General features: G+C 34.9%; 1 pseudogene; it reads right to left on the reverse strand.

The window, feature by feature from the left end:
* The window catches only part of LOC100350935 (protein-L-histidine N-pros-methyltransferase CARNMT1 pseudogene), a 31,866-nt pseudogene extending 26,259 nt beyond the window's left edge, over positions 1-5,607 (reverse strand).
* Positions 5,608-7,196: the final 1,589 nt, after the last annotated feature.

The raw sequence follows: 7,196 nt of genomic DNA on the forward strand, positions 1-7,196 counted from the left end.
AAAATCAAGCATGATTACTAGAGCATAGGATGAGGTGCCTGTGAGACAGCCAAAGGTTTTAAATAGGCATTTATTTAGTGTACAAAGCCTATGCTTTAGGAGATATGATTATATGGAAGGAATAGAAATGCAAATTTATTTTCATCTGCATTTCTCTGATTAAAACTACGATTGAAATATGTTAAAGTCCATTTCCTTTTCCAGTTCAGCAGCAGTTGTCTTGCCATATTCATGTCTACTATTTAATTCTGTTGTTCATTGTGATCTTATTGACTAATACACATTATTTACCTCATCTGAATAATAATCTTGGGTAATTGAACAATAAATTTGAAATAATGAATTGAAAAAGAGGGAATTTTTTTCATTCTCCAGCACTTCTATCTCTACTACCCTTTCAAATCGTCCACATGAGACTTCAGACAAATCTAAGGTAAATCCCAATGCCTATTTATACAACTCATGCCAGAAAATAAGGAAATGAATAATAAATTCGTTGGTCATTTTCTTCCCCTGATAGTCTTAGGCCATTTATTAATATATGTAGTTAGTTCCATTAAATATTTACAAAAATCTCTAATTTATTTAAAGATTTGATCCCCTCTAGCTTGGACTTGATCCAGGCCGTGCTTTTGCTTTTGTGCAGTATTTCTTGGACTAGCACTTTTATTCCTCTTCTCCACCTCTAGTCTGCTTCCAACCCTTAATGTGAAAATAAGGGATAGGCCAGCGCTGTGGCTCACTAGGCTAATCCTCCGCCTTGCGGCACCGGCATGCAGGGTTCTAGTCCTGGTCGGGGCGCCGGATTCTGTCCCAGTTGCCCCTCTTCCAGGCCAGCTCTCTGCTGTGGCCTGGGAGTGCAGTGCAGGATGGCCCAAGTCCTTGGTCCCTGCACCCCATGGGAGACCAGGAGAAGCACCTGGCTCCTGGCTTCGGATCAGCGCAGTGCAACGGCCGCAGCACACAGGCCGCGGCGGCCATTGGAGGGTGAACCAACTGCAAAGGAAGGCCTTTCTCTCTGTCTCTCTGTCTCACTGTTCCCAGTTTTATTTTCCCGCAACTGTTAGCCAAACTTCAAGTCTATTGTGTGCCTCAAACTACAGGAGCAAATTCTTAAAATCTTCACAGAATTCCCCATAGGCTCTGTATCCTAGTAGTCTACCTCTTCTCCTCTTCTGTGAGGGTTAGATTTCATAGAAAAAAAAAAATTGAAATAATGTCTGATTCTTCATATAATCAACAGTAAAGTGAGTCACAGTCCAGAGGTAATTTTATGTATGAAACCTGCAACTTCCTTTCTTCTAGTTTTTCATACAATCCCTACCTCATTATTATGACCTATAGTTATCCCACTGGGATATGGAACACTAAAATTTGGTATTTCTATCTATCTGTGGTTTTGTACCTATATCCTCTATCTACCCTTCTCCACCCTTTTGGTAATCACAAGAACTTAAATTTTACTGCAAATATCAGGCTGTCATTCATTTATATGGCTGAAAAATATTCTAGTATGTATATATGTACTTGGTCTGTCTTTATTTGTCCATCTTGGGCACCTATTAATTATTGTGAATATCTCTATAATAACATAGAATTGCATATATTTCTTTCATACCTTGAATTCATTCCTTCAACTATATTTCCAGAGGGTCATATGATAGATCAATTTTAAATTTTTAAATATTTCCATACTGTTTCCTATAATGGCTATAGTAATTTGCACTAATACCAAAACAGATAAGAATTTCCTTTTTCCACATATATGTTGGATTTGTTATTTTTTATGTTTTTGGTAATATTAATTCTCATTTGAGTAAGATGATTACTTGTGATTTGATTAGCACTTTCCTGATGTCTAGTGATGACTTTTTTTTCATAAATTTGTTGTCCATTTGTTTTTCTTCTTTGGAGAAATGTCTTTTCAGATCCTTTGCCCATTTCTTAATTTGACTGTGCATTGTATTGTTTTTGAATTGAATTTTTAGAGTTCCTAAACATCCTGGATATTAAATCTTTGAAATATTGTTTAATGAATCAATTATGATAAATAAAATGGAATTACCAAAATTATTCTTTTAGATTTCAATTTAAGTATAGTTAACTTTTGTATATGATATGAAATAAATATCTAATTCTGTTATTTTCAACACTGAATTATAATCATTCTTAGTTTTCTGTATTTTGTTTTTGAAATTAGAAAATAATGTCATTTCTGCGGTATAAAAATATACATATCCCTATTTTTCCTGTTTTTTTATACTATTTTTTACAAAGTTTTTATTACTATTTTTTTACCTTAAAAGTGCTGTGGTAATTATTCCTCCTTGTTCTTCTTTGTAAAATACTGCTTAGATGTTCTTGGATTTGTATAATGTTATATCAGTCTGGAATGATTTTTTTCAGAGTATACACAAAATTAATGTTTGATAACAATTTTTATTAATATTTTTTATTTTAAAATGTGTAAGTAGAGAATCCCCCTCTTCATGATAAGTTTTGATGTCTACTAACGCGATACATTATTCCAATTATATAAATCGGTTAGGTAATGCTTTTTCCCAAAACTATTTAATGAAACATTTTTTAAGTTGGTCTCTATATACTTTAGAATTTTTGTTATTAAGTATTATATTTTCTTTGAAAATCTTTATTTGTTTGAAAGAGAGAGACAAAGAGAAAGAGAGAGAAACATAGCCTGGGAGAGGAGAGCTCCTTCATCTGCTGGTTCATTCCCCAAATGCTCACAATAGCCAGGAGCAGGAAACCCATACAAGGCTCCCAGGTAGGTGACGGGGTGCAAGTGGATGAGCCAAAATCAAAATATACTGCCTCCCAGGGTGTGAGTGAGGCTTTCCTTCAGCAAAATTATGTTACATACTCTCCATATTTCCTCGTATCCAGAAGCAGTTGATGTGGAGTGGGTCACACTCCATGGACCATTGTTTATTCCCTTGTTTTGTGTTTTCAAGCCTGCTATAGTGACATATTAGAAGGACTCAATTCACATGTTAATGGGTATTAAGAAATGAGGCAACTCAGCAGTGGCATGGTCATAGCTTTGTTCACATTAAATCCAGGACAGGTTAGAGAGGGGGCAGCAACCATGCCAGTTTGTGGAGAGATTTCTGGATTCTTAACCTAGAAACCATTCCTCCAGCCATTCAACACATGGGTAAGCATGCACTTTCATTGATGAATAAACTGTATTTTGTTATAAAACTCATATTGTTTTATTTCTTCTACACTAATTCATAACTTTTTTGGCATTTGGTACTAGAAGTAGCTTCAGAATATATCAGTGTTGAGAATCTGAGTTAAATTTTCTAGTCCATGGGATAGGAAAGTTCATATAATCAGGTGGGCAAAAGAAAAAATGACAGCAAAATAATTGTGCCATCTGACAATATGGTTACATAACACACATTAATATTCTCCTGAGATGAGGTGCCAGAAAAGGCAAGAATAGCAGTATCACTAGTTCCTCAACTATTATAGAGGAATGAGGAAAGCAAGGGATGTTATCGTAGCTTGGCTAATTCTGGCTGTTCCTAAAGAGTATAAAGGAATTTTTTAAAGTCCCTGATATTTTATGGGAAGGGTAAAATAGATTTCAACAGGTAAAATAAAAAGTTTATTTATATGACAATGTTATTAAAAAAGAATTTTTGATATATCTTAATTTGAGCTAAGACATGAAAGGTGAGAAAAACAAGTGAAGGTTTGAAATGATCCAGAAAATATTATCAATTTTATATTTTCATACCTAGGCAAAAGTATTACCTTTCATTTATGTACTTATATTTTATTCACAGATAATAATCAAACCTATATAGAGGCCGGCACCGCGGCTCAATAGGCTAATCCTCCACCTGCGGCGCCGGCACCCAGGGTTCTAGTTCCAGTCACGTCACCGGATTCTGTCCCGGTTGCTCCTCTTCCAGTCCAGCTCTCTGCTGTGGCCCGGGAGTGCAGTGGAGGATGGCCCAGGTCCTTGGGCCCTGCACCCCATGGGAGACCAGGAGGAAACACCTGCCTCCTGGCTTCGGATCAGCACAGCGCACTGGCCACAAGGTGCTGTCCATAGCGGCCACTTGGGAGGTGAACCAATGGAAAAAGGAAGACCTTTCTCTCTGTCTCTCTCTCTCTCACTATCTAACTCTGCCTGTCAATAAATAAATAAATAAAATACCTATATAGAAATTACAGAAATATAGAAAAAATTTAAATAGTTTTGATGATTTATAATGTCATTTAATCAAAATATTTTCTAAACCATTAAATTATCCTGTGCTGATTGATTTATTTTTCTGGGCTTTGGTACTGAAAATATTTAAAATAAAATTTATGGGAAACAGAATATAGAGAGTTAAACACTAATATATCCATATTTATGTATTCTTTTGATAAGGAATAGAATGTAAACTGCCTAATTCACATTCTGTAACTCTTCAGCATCACATCATCTTTCCCTTTGAAACTGACTTAATTTCAAACAGTTTATCCCTTAGAAAAAGTGAACAGATGGTAATTTATTACTTTAAGAATGTATTTAATTTAGTTTAGTATGACTTACAGGTTAGATGTTTTTCAATAAATTGTCTTCCCAATTCTCATTACATAATCAGCCTAATGTAGAAGAAATGATGGTCAATTTGATCTCAGTCCAGTGGAAAATAATAACAGGATTTGTATACATTTTGAATAACTTTTTTCTAGAAGAAAATATGATTGCTTTTCTAAGGAAATCTGCTTATGACATGAAAATCTGTTATTTCAATGAATGTTTTTAAATAAAATTAATTAACTTGAAATAATTGTTGAGTGCTTACAGCCTAGAAGGCAATCACTATTCAATCTAGTAGGAATTCAGCAATATAGAAGATACAATTCATCCTCTTATTTTAAGGGATTCTCTTTCATAGGGAAAACATCAATGAATGATTAAATTCATTATTAATGAAGAATTAATAAGGTGGGAAGAATGAGAAGATAATGATCAAAAGGTACACAGCCTCAATTAGATAGGAAGAAAATTTTGATCTTTCTGGGATTTTATGCAGTGTGGTGAATATCAGTGACAGTTGAGTGCTGTACATTTTAGGGAGGGTGGATCTCAAAAGTTCTTATCACAGAATGTCAAATGTTTGATTTGATGAATGCAATGGTTGGCATGCACTGTTAATGTATACAGGTATGATTGTCAATGTATAACAGAATACATTATTGAAAATATGATTTGCTATATCTTAAACCATGATCATCTTATAGTTGTCTCTCAAATTATGTAATTACATATGTTATGTATGTGGATGTATATGAGGGAGATTTCCCTCTCCTGCTTCAGTCCCCAAATATTCAAAGAGCTGGGGCAAGGCTGATCAAATGCTAAGAGTGAAGGAGTCAATCAAGGTCTACAAAGAAGGTTGCAGAGTCTCAATTACCTGAGCTAACATTACTGCCTTCTAGTGTCTGCATTAGGAGGAAGCTGGAGTCAGCAGTTGGAGTCAAAGTCATGTAAAGAATCGGGGAGTGAGGGGTAGGCAGCACAGTGATGTAGAAGCTTAAGCCTTCCCCTGTAGTGCCAGTATCCCCTGTAGACTCCATTTTGAGTCCCAGCTGCTCTATTCCAATCTAGCTCCCTCTAATGTGCCTGGGAAGGCAAGAGAAGATGGCCCAAGTACTTGGGTCCCTGCACCTGTGTGGGACACCAGGAAGAAGCTTCTGCTCCTGGGTTCTCCCTGTCTCACTCCCTCCATCCCCTTCCCTCTTTGTATCTCTGCCTTTCAAATAAATAAATAAATCTTAAAAAAAAAAAAGAGAGAATCTGGATACTCTGATATGGGGTCCAGATGTCAAGCTCTGTTTTAACCTCTATAGTAAATACTTGCCCCTAGATTTATTCTATAAAATGGTCTAAAATTCATAGAAAATAGAATTAAAAGATTGGATGCAAAAATATCTGACACTAGGCATGGTTTTATTATAATATGCATTTTCCATAAACTTTTTAAAATACCCTCATATACAAAGAGATAATATTTCAGGCGCTGACAAGAATAGAGTCCTGAGTGCTGGCAGAAGACATGAAAGGCAACAAAGTGTTAAATATCGTAATTTATTTGAATGGACAAAGAAGAGAGGAAGAGTCAAATATAGCTTACAGGTCATTGATTTGAACAACCAGATGCTGGTGTGCTTCAAGGAGATTTCTGAAAGAAGAATGTGTTTGATAAATTGGAGTTAATGACAAGCTGTGGACATTCTAAGTAGTAGGAGGGATCTTTGAAAAATTCTTAGAAAATATGTCTTATCAAAAAATACATAGATTCCAATAATTTTTTGCTCCAAAATAAACACCTGTTAATTCCATTTTCCATTAATTGTTTAAGTACCTTCATATATGCTTGAAATATACCAGATATAGATATTATGCAAGCAATTGGGCAACAGAGAGCTCCCATAAAAAGGGATAAAATGAGGGATTTGATTGTGCATGGTGGAAGAAGTCATTAAACTGGTTGAGGTACCAGAGTAAGAATGGAAACTGAAAAGTTGAGAAATCCAAAATAAAGATCAGTGTATATCAACTGAGTCTACTTATGAGAAAAGGAAACACAAGGTAGTAAAACACCAGCCAGAGGGTTAGAGAGGGAAAATAGATTGGTCTATCCTAACTTTACTGGTTAGCAGAATAAATAATCAATTATTAATTTAAATTGTGAAGTCAAACAATGAAAAAAATTCTCATTGATAACTTTGGAGGGAAAATTATTTTATGTATGATAAAAGTGGATATCAAATTGTGGTGTAAGGAGAACTCAAATTGAAGTAATATAAAAGAGAATATAAACAATCTTATAGAAATTAAACTATGAAGGGGAGGAAAGAAAAAGGGAGCAAAGTAAGGCATATTCAATAAAATGGGAAACAGACCATTATTTTTTTTGCTTTTATTTAATAAATGTAAACTTCCAAAGCACAAATTTTGGATTATAGCGGCTTTTTCCCCCCATAACCACCTCCCACCCGCAATCATCCTATCTCTCACTCCCTTTCCCATTCCATTCTTCATCAAGATTCATTTTCATTTATCTTTATATGCAGAAGATCAGTTGTAAGTAAAGATTTCAACAGTTTGTACCCACACAGAAACATAAAGTATAAAGTACTGTTTGAGTACTAGTTATACTGTT

Source organism: Oryctolagus cuniculus, chromosome 12 (genome assembly GCF_051225735.1).
Source record: "Oryctolagus cuniculus isolate XC-2025 breed Fujian yellow rabbit chromosome 12, ASM5122573v1, whole genome shotgun sequence".
Classification (NCBI taxonomy): domain Eukaryota; kingdom Metazoa; phylum Chordata; class Mammalia; order Lagomorpha; family Leporidae; genus Oryctolagus; species Oryctolagus cuniculus.